Source organism: Mastomys coucha, unplaced genomic scaffold, assembly GCF_008632895.1.
Source record: "Mastomys coucha isolate ucsf_1 unplaced genomic scaffold, UCSF_Mcou_1 pScaffold15, whole genome shotgun sequence".
Classification (NCBI taxonomy): domain Eukaryota; kingdom Metazoa; phylum Chordata; class Mammalia; order Rodentia; family Muridae; genus Mastomys; species Mastomys coucha.
In genome coordinates this window covers 159113993-159122953 of record NW_022196897.1, presented here as the reverse complement: position 1 = coordinate 159122953, position 8961 = coordinate 159113993, and positions in this window count along the sequence as shown.

Genomic DNA, 8961 nt, shown 5'->3' with positions numbered 1-8961 from the left:
CATGGAGAAGGGACCCATGGCCCCAGCTGCATATGTAGCAGAGGATGGCCTTGTCTGGCCTGGCATCAATGGGAGGAGAAGCCCTTGGTCCCATGAAGGCTCAATGCCCCAGTGTAGAGGAATGCCAGGGCAAGGAGGCAGGAGTGGGTGGATGTGTGGGGGAGCACCCTCATAGAAGCAGGGGGAGGAGGGGTGGGATAGAGGGCTTCCTGGGGGGTGGGAAGACCGGGAAAAGGGATAACATTTGAAATGTAAATAAAGAAAATATCCAGTAAAAAATAAAAATACTTTTAAAAAGAAAGATGTTACAATTCTCATAATAATTATTTTAAAAATTATTGATATGAACAAGGAGAAAAATGTCTGTACAACTGTACAGCAAAAGGGTGAGGTGGGGTGGGGTGGGGCGGGGCGGGGCAGGGTGGGCCTCTCCATTTCCCTCTTCTGTAATGGTTGTTGTGGTTGTTTTGTATTTTGTTTATTTGTTTGTGACAGGGTCTCATTATGTAGCCCTGGCTATCCTGGAACTTAATTTGTAGACCATGCAAGCCTAGAAGTTACAGAGATTGCACCTGCCTCTGCCTCCCAAGTGCCGGAATTAAAGGCATGCGCCCCATCCCACCTAGCCCTCCCCACCCCCATCCCGCTCTGTAATTTCAGTTTTTAAGAAATAATAAAATCATGGCTTGCAATCCTGGAGTTAGCAGTGATGCCCAAAGAGGTCCTACCCCTGAGCGTGTTTCTTGTCTCCAGTGTGAAGCTTTTCTAGGGTCCTCATAGCCATCTGGACATGCTGTGTGAGAGTGGATCCATCCCAGCCCAGGCAAGCGGTACCTACTGTGCATTCATTCGCTGCTCCTCCTGTGGCATACTCAGTGGCTTATCTCATAGTTGACTCCAGAACAAGGCAAGCTGACAACCAAGGCTAACACCTGGGTCATCCTACGGTCCCAATGTGTCCCCATTGTATATGCTACCTGCTCTTTAGTGCCTGCATCTGTCTGTCCCACACCAACTGTCCCAGTGGTACATTCTCACTTGCCTCTCTTAAGTCAACTGTGTGCCAGCCCCACTGAGGATACTGGGTGTTAGTCAAGGCTCTTCAGAAGTCTGAATGAATGCATGCTACAACTGGGGAGTTATTTGATTGACTTATATGATAGTCTGGCCGTCTGCATGCTAGATAATCGGAGAACCTAGAAGCTGACCAGTTCACGAGGCTGGGTGCCTCAGAGTCCAGTCTGGTGGTGAAGGTCTGAGGATTCCTGGAGAGCCACTGGCCCCCTGTGTGCACATTGGTGGCTCCCCCAAATCTGGATTCTGACAACAGCCAAGGATTCAGCTGCAGCTAAGGCAGCCACAAGGTGGATGCAGTCACCTGTAAGTTGGGACGACTATGGCATTTGATACCTGCCTCTGCGCCTCCTGGCTGGGGACTCTGGGGCGTCGGGACTAGTTTCCAAGTGGCCCCCGGGGCTTGCCACTTCTGAGGTCTACAAGGTCAAAAGTGATCAGCTCTCTCAGTAAAGGACTACCACTTGTTGGTGCAGCAGTTGCCAGCCAGGTATCTGCGAAGCCCGGAAGCCTACCAGGATCTCACTCCCTGGACCTGACCGTCAGATGCTGGTGTGCAGTCCGTGAGTGTAGCCTCATACCACGTCTCCTGCAGCTTCACCCAGAAGTCAGTGGGACATAGTGGGTTGCTGACTGTAAATAAGCTTCCTGAACAGCCATCAAGGTTCCAGGGTGTCCTGGGCCTTTTGGTCAGTTGGTAATAACAAAAATAGCATTCTTACCAGGGATCCAGTGTCCCCAGACGCCAGCACCAGTCTGGCCCAGTCCCACTCAGACCCTTCATCTCATTTCTGTGAACTTGATGACAAGTCACTCACCTCCTGAGGGTCATTTCCCCCTTCTGCCTAGCCAAGGGTCACTTTTCCTTCTAGATGAAATGTGTGAGGACTGAGGCACTTGAGGCAGGCAGCACCCGTCCAGCACACTGAAAATCAGGATGGGCAGCCTCACCAAAGCCTTCAGTCTTGTCTTTAGTGCTGTGAGGCCAGGGAGCTGGGGGCTGAACGTCCAGGACCCTTGTTCTATCTCTGGACTTACACAGAGACGCGCCAGTGGGGATTATAGCAAGGAGAGTGTGCCTCCAAATCCTTGACAAATGTTCCTTCCATGTCCCAGCATTTCCAAAGGGGACATAGGACTGAGCCCTGGAACACAGGCTGGGGGGCTGAGGTGAAGCAGAGGGAAGCCAACCCCAGGTCAGTCCCTGCCCTGTAATGCCTCGGGTCAGTGACAGACACAAAGGGCACTTTGCTGCTTTGTGGTATGTTTGAGATACGGTCCAGCTATATAGCTTAGGCAGACCTCAAACTCTTCATCCTCCTGCCTCAGGCTCACAAGTGTTAGGATGACAGGCACATACCACTGTTCCAGGCTCTGTGCTGTGTCTGTATACTCTTATCACAAATTGGTACCCATATCTAGCTGGGGTCCGACCTGCTCATCCAAGGACCCTGTGCAAGGTGATGGGTGTGGCAGGGGTTGACTGTCTCGAACTTCCTCACAAGGTGGAGTTAGGGATGCAGTATGAGAAGCAATGGGTGTGGCAGGGGTTGACTGTCTAGAGCTTCCTGACAAGGGTGGAGTTAGAGATGCAGTATGAGAAGCTATAACCTCGGGCCAGGTCCCTGACCTCATTTTGCCTCAGTTTCCACGTTGGGAGCTTCGTAAAGAGGTGCTGCAGAGGTGCCTAATTACCATTCATTAACCTCAGGCCTGGAGCCATTGTGGTGAAAGTCTCTACGGAGGACTGCGTGGTTTATTGTCATAATCACTATGGGCTTAGAGGAAATTCAAAGAGGTATTTTATTACCCGAATTATAGAAGTTTCTCTGCTTGGGAGGGACTGTCCCAGGGTAATTAGGGCAGACAGGGCCCTGCTGAGAGACTCAGCCTGGAAAAGCTTCATGCTAGCTCTCTCAACCTGGGAGTCTACTGACTGCCAGCTATTTCTGATGAGTCACAGGGACACAAGCAAGTGACCCCAGGAGGATGAACTTTGAGCCCCACAGCAGATGAGGCAGGAGATGCAAAGCCAGAGAGAACTTGGCCCTGTTAGCTACTTTGGTATGACCCCACTTGGGTTTCTCAGGGGGATAGGAGGGAGGCCCAGTGCAGGAATGGAGGCTCCTCCCTCCCGAGCTTACTCTGACCCTGTGGTGTAATGAGCACAGGTTTCCCTCTGTGAGACAGAGCTCTCAGTCACACTCGAACCCACAGACAGAGACGGGACGGCTCATCCCTGGACAGTTGACTTCGGATACTAGCGTGTCACGTTGCCAAATAAAAGCCTATTTCCCACAGGTGGGGGGTCTGGAAGGAGATGGCTGCAGGGACCAGTTTTTGGCAGTTTGGTAGGACTGGAGCCTGGAGTTCCCTGGAGGGATGGAAGGTGACGTCTGAGCGTCATCCCAGAGCAGAAGGGAGGGCCAGTATTGCCAGCTGCCTCGGTCAGAGAAGTTAATCTTTCCCCAGGATTAGCCTCAGGACCTTTGCACATACCGTATGCACATACATCACCGAGGCTTGCTCATCTTTCCCCCATTCCTGGTTTTAGAGTCACATCTCAGTTTCCAGAGGCCCTTGGGCCCAGGGTTCATTCGGCCCCAGTACTTCTGATTGACTACCTACACAAGGATTTGGCTTCCTGTGTCCCCTGAGGACTGGAAGGCCCATGCAAACAGGGACTTGGTTACTCCTATGAAGCCTGTGCCCCCTGAAGCCCCACCTCCAGTGGCAGAGTTTAGATATCCGTGACCAAAGCTTATGGTCATTTGTCGAAAATCCTTAGTTTTCCTGGGATGAACGCATGTGGAATGTTTTGATGCCAAATAAGGGGCCCAGTAAAGTTATATCCTCACCTCTGGGAGCCAGCATGTCACTCCATCTCCCCAGGGAGGGAAATGACAGGGGTTGCCATTGGGTACAATGTCCTCAGGCTAGACCTACAAGCCTATTATTTGTATTGCTCTTGAAACTGGCCATCAGGCCCAGCTGGAGGAAGAGCTGACACTGGCAGGCCACACCCCTCCTGGCTCCTGGCCACATTCCCACGATCATCCACAAAGATTGCTGGGGCCTGCTGTGCCGGGCCTGGCTGGGCAGTAGGATGGCCTCTTAGGGGCTAGGCTATGTTCCCGGTGCATGGAGCTCACAGGCTGCTGGCACAGACACAGGTGGAAGGAGTTAGGGTGGACAGTCTATGCCCCTGGGTTGAGGACAGTGGCTATGTAGCCATATCAGAGCTGGGAGAACAGACACAACTGGACCGTATAGCCCCCTCCCTCCAGATCCCAGTGTCTGTTCCCCATGCCCTTCCCTCCCATGTCACTCTGCCTGCCAGGTCCCATGTCCTGACCCACTGCCACGGACCTTTGGTGCTCCAACCCACACTAGTCACTATGGGACCTTTGGGAGGTAGGACCTGGGATTTCTCTTGCAAACACTTTCTGGCTTTAGCTCCAGCTTTGAGAAGGAAATCAGGGTCACAAGTCACAGGGAAGCCCTAACCCACTTTGTCTCCCTCCACTCCTCACAGATGCCCATTCTATTCTGCAGTGGGGAGGAGCGGAAGCAGGCTGGGACAAGACGCCCTGTCTCACACAGCTTCTCAAAGCAGAGACCTGGACCAGACAGCTGGGTGCTCCTGCCGAGTTCCTAGGCACAGATGAGAGGTTCTAAAACTGGGCAGAGGGCACCAAGAAAGTGCCCTCCCTCACGTTCTAGCTGAGGTGGGAGTCCTCCTGCCTCCCCATTCTGCCTCTCAGACATCTTGGGCCAGCTCCGCAGGCTGGCTCTGTTTAGTCTCCCCCGAACCCAAACTGTACTTAGGGCCTCTCTGCTGCAAACAGCCCGTACCCTGCAGCACCCTGGTTGTGCAATGGTAGGGTGAACTTTTTGCCTGCAGGCGCTGGGAATCCTTCCACCTACTGCAGGCATTTCATGAAGTGCTGGAGGCTGGCCTTGGCCGCGCCTGTCCACTTGGACCAGCAGGGGGCAGCGTTCCCCTGCCCAGGGAGAGGAATAGGACAGCTGTGCTTGGGGATGGTGGGGGTGGGGAGCGGCTCCAAGGTCCATTCGCTTCTTGGAATGGGATGGCTTTGCTGGTTCTTCCACAAGTGGGAGAGGGCACAGGTCTCCCGATGGAGACCGAGAGCCTTAGAAAATAAAAACAAAATTGAGTTTTCACGTGTCCCTTCAGGTCATTCAACAAATGTGCAAAGAACACCAGGACTGGGGAGCTGCTCTGCATGTAAAATCCTTGCTCCCAACCACAAGGACCTGAGTCTGGATCCCCAGCTCTGACATGGAAACTAGAGCATGCCTCTAATCTCAGCTCTGGGGTATAGGGTAGAGACAAGAACATCTCAGGGGCTTGCTGGGGGCCAATCTACCCTTCAGGGAATTGCACATTCAGTGGGAGACTCTCTCAAAAACAGCGACAGTAAACCAACAGAATAAACCTTCGGGAAGGCCAGGCAGCCTCTGCATCAGGAACTCAGGACTTCCCATGGGATTTCACTCTTTCAAGCAGAAGCTCTGGGTTTGTGGGGACAGTTGGGGACAGCCGGCTTCCGGGTGCAACTGGCATTGAAAGGGAACTCCAGCCAGGGGTGCAGCTGAGCAAGGCAGCATCTCAGAGCCTTCATTTTCTCATCTGCAAAATGGGGGACAGTGAAAACAGTAGTTCTGGAGTCTGATGGATGAGGAAGGCTCAGGGTCACAGGTCAGCCTGGGGAGCTAAGTCTGTAGCATGGAACACTTGTTTTTCAGTGTACCATTAAAACTAACACCCCAGAGCACCCCAGAGCACTGTGGCAACATCCTAGATAATGCCAACCTTCCAGCTTGTCCTACAAAGGAGAAGCATGAAGCTTGTTTCCCATAAGCCCCTTGGCCCACTCCCGTCATGCCCTCAGGTGGAGAAAGTGCTGATAATGATTTGTGCACAAGGACTAAGTAAGTCATCACTGAGGGAAGCAGTGTCTCGGGACTCAGCCCTTTTTTCTCATTAATTGGCTAATCAATACATAGCCACCCATCCGGCTTACAGCCAGGTCCTGGGGTTCCATTCAGTGTGTCAGCTACCTGCCTGCTGGTTAGAGAAGCGAGGACCCGGAAGTCAATGGCAAGCTCAAAGGACGACAGAAACACAGAGGGCGATGAGGATTCCACCCACCCCCACCCCCCACCCCCGGGAATCCGGATCTGAGCACATTTGGGAACTACCAAGTTCCCTCCCCAGGCAGGGGAGGAGCCAAAGTTACCAGGGTCACAGATCCACTGGGACTGCAGATTTCAAAGCCCCCCACCCCAAGCCCAGCACACACTCTCAGGGGTCTCTGGTTCCAGTCTCATGCCTGGGCAGTGATCACCCTAAGGGTCGGGATCACCGTTGCAAACAGACTCCTCTTCACTGTCACAGGACAATTTGAATCCTGACCATTAACACACCAGGAAACACTGCAGCCCCACCCCTGCCTCTGGTTCTAGTGGCCAAAGACACAGGTTCCTCTAAGGACCCCCTAGGGAGGATTCCATTACAGACAAACAAGGAGGCTGCCCACGGTTACAAACACGGAAGAGACAGATGGCAGGTGCTGCATGTCTCTGGCACATTCTCTTCCTCAGGATGTGGATGGGGGTCCTGCCTAGGGATGACATCTCAGTGAGGGGCCTACGGTATGGTGCAAGCGCCTGCTGGAACCACAGCTTAGGTGTTCCTATTCCTGCCAGTCCAGGTCATAGCTGCCCAGAGACTAGCCCTCCCCTGTGCCTGAGGGTGACTCCCTAAAGTCTAAGTGGCATCTTGAAGCTGGCATTTCTGTAAATCCTGGAAACTGGGGGAGATGCCTTAGAGCTCACTCTAAGCACCGGCCCCCAGATGCAGCCAGCCCTCAGCCATGCCCTCAGCCTTGCCCGGCACACAGGCACAGAGCCCTTGGCACGCTCAAAGCCTCGTTTCCAGCCTTGAAAGAGTTGGCCTCAGCCTGCTGAGCCCGTGGGAGTGTTCTGAAAAGAAACCCAATGTCTCAAGTATTTGCCATCATTAGTAGTATTATTCCCATTTTATCCTCAGCTGATGGGAATTGGGGAGGCCCAGGCTGGCTCCAGGGGGGTGCTGTCTGTGTGGCCCACAGAGGCCGGGCATGAGGACAGTCCCAGGCTTCTAGGAACCATGTTCCCATGGCTTTATTCCCTCAGTGGTTGCGGGCTCATTTCTGTTCAAACCAGGGCTGCCTCCTCTGCCTTTTAGATCTGGCTGAACACTTGGAAGGGGGGCGCTGTTGCTGATGACAAGGAGTCAGGCATTTCAGTTTGCCTGTGTCTCAGGGGAGGGCAAGCCGCTGGGTAGTGGTGTGAGGAGTAGGGAAGGGCTAAGGGTTTTGGAACCAGAAGCCCCTAATGGCCCTTCAGATGCAGTAGTGAGCAGTGTGCCTCCAGAACGGAGGCCAGGATACAGGGTGCCAGCCAGTTCGTTCCCGTGGAGAACTGTAAACCCGGAAGATGGAAGACCTCGGGGATCTTACTCCGATCCCAGCACGATGGTGGTGGCAGGTGACCAGACCTCCCATATGTCCCCTTGGGACACTGGGAGCTCCAGGACTGCAGTCTGCTGAGGACTGTGGACCTGTGCCTGATGTTTTTTTCCCTTTCTCTTCTATCCCTTAGAAGCTAAGCCCAGCCTGCAGCAGGATCTTTTGAGCAGTACGGAGTTCTCTGTGGACACCGGGCTTCCCTCTGTTGTGTGGTGGCTGTGAGCCTCCAGGGTGAACTGCACCCAAGGCCTGGGCCAGGAGCCTCTCACCCCTAATCCCGTACAGTAGGGCCGCATCAGGTGAGAACTATGCTAAATGTTTCCGAGTAACATTTATGAGCTAGTTGATCTGCCCAACCTGTTAAGTGCTGGGCAGAAAACTCTGTTTTTCATTTTAGCTTCGCCCTCCAGTGGATGGGGGATGGGGTGGTGGGGTTTCAGAAATGCTAAACTACTCCACACAAGGCCCATTCCTCCTTGCGACACCAGGAATGCCTCATCTCCCCCTCTATCTGCCCTCCCGGGTCTCTAAGGAGGGACCCAGAAGAAGAGCAGCACCCCTGTGGACCTGGCTGGAAACTCATTGAGCATCCCTTGTGTTACCCTGACATCTGTCAGTGTGTCCGGTCTTTACAGCAAGGAAGTTTATAACCAGCACTGCTTCATTCTCTTTGTGGAGCTGGCTGGATTTGAACCCTGGGCTTTGTGAGTGCTAGGCAAGGGTTCTACTACTGAACTAACTACATGCTCAGCCCAAGAGATCAAAGTGGGGAGGGGAAAAGATCAAGAAATGATAAAACAAATTGGCTGGAGAGAGAATGTATGCTACTGGCCCCTCTAGGGGCCAGTGAGATGACTCAACTGCTAAAGGGGCTTGCTGCCAAGCCTGAGAATCTGAGTTCAATCCCCAGAATGCTCATGGTGGAAGGAGAGAGGCGACTCCCACGAATTGTCCTCTGACCTTCACACACATGCTGGGGTCTATATGAACTTCCCTCCAAATAAAAAGAAATAAAACATAAAAATAAAAATGAAAAAAATTTAAAACTGGTGCTATCAAGGAAAGATTCAAACAGAGTCCTCGGACACCCTGGATAAGCTGCTGATGGCGACAGCCATGCTGAGATCCCATTCTGTCTGTGCATGTTACAAGTCTAAAGCAGCAAATTCTGGGAGCCAAGTGGTGGTGGTGTGTGGCTTTAATGGCAGCACTGGGAGACAGAGTCAGGCAGAGCTCTGTGAGTTCAAGGCCAGGCTGGTCTATAGAGTGAATTCCTGGACAGCCAATGCTACACAGACAGACAGACAGACAGACCCTATCTCAAAAAAAAGTAACTTGGGGGATGAACAAA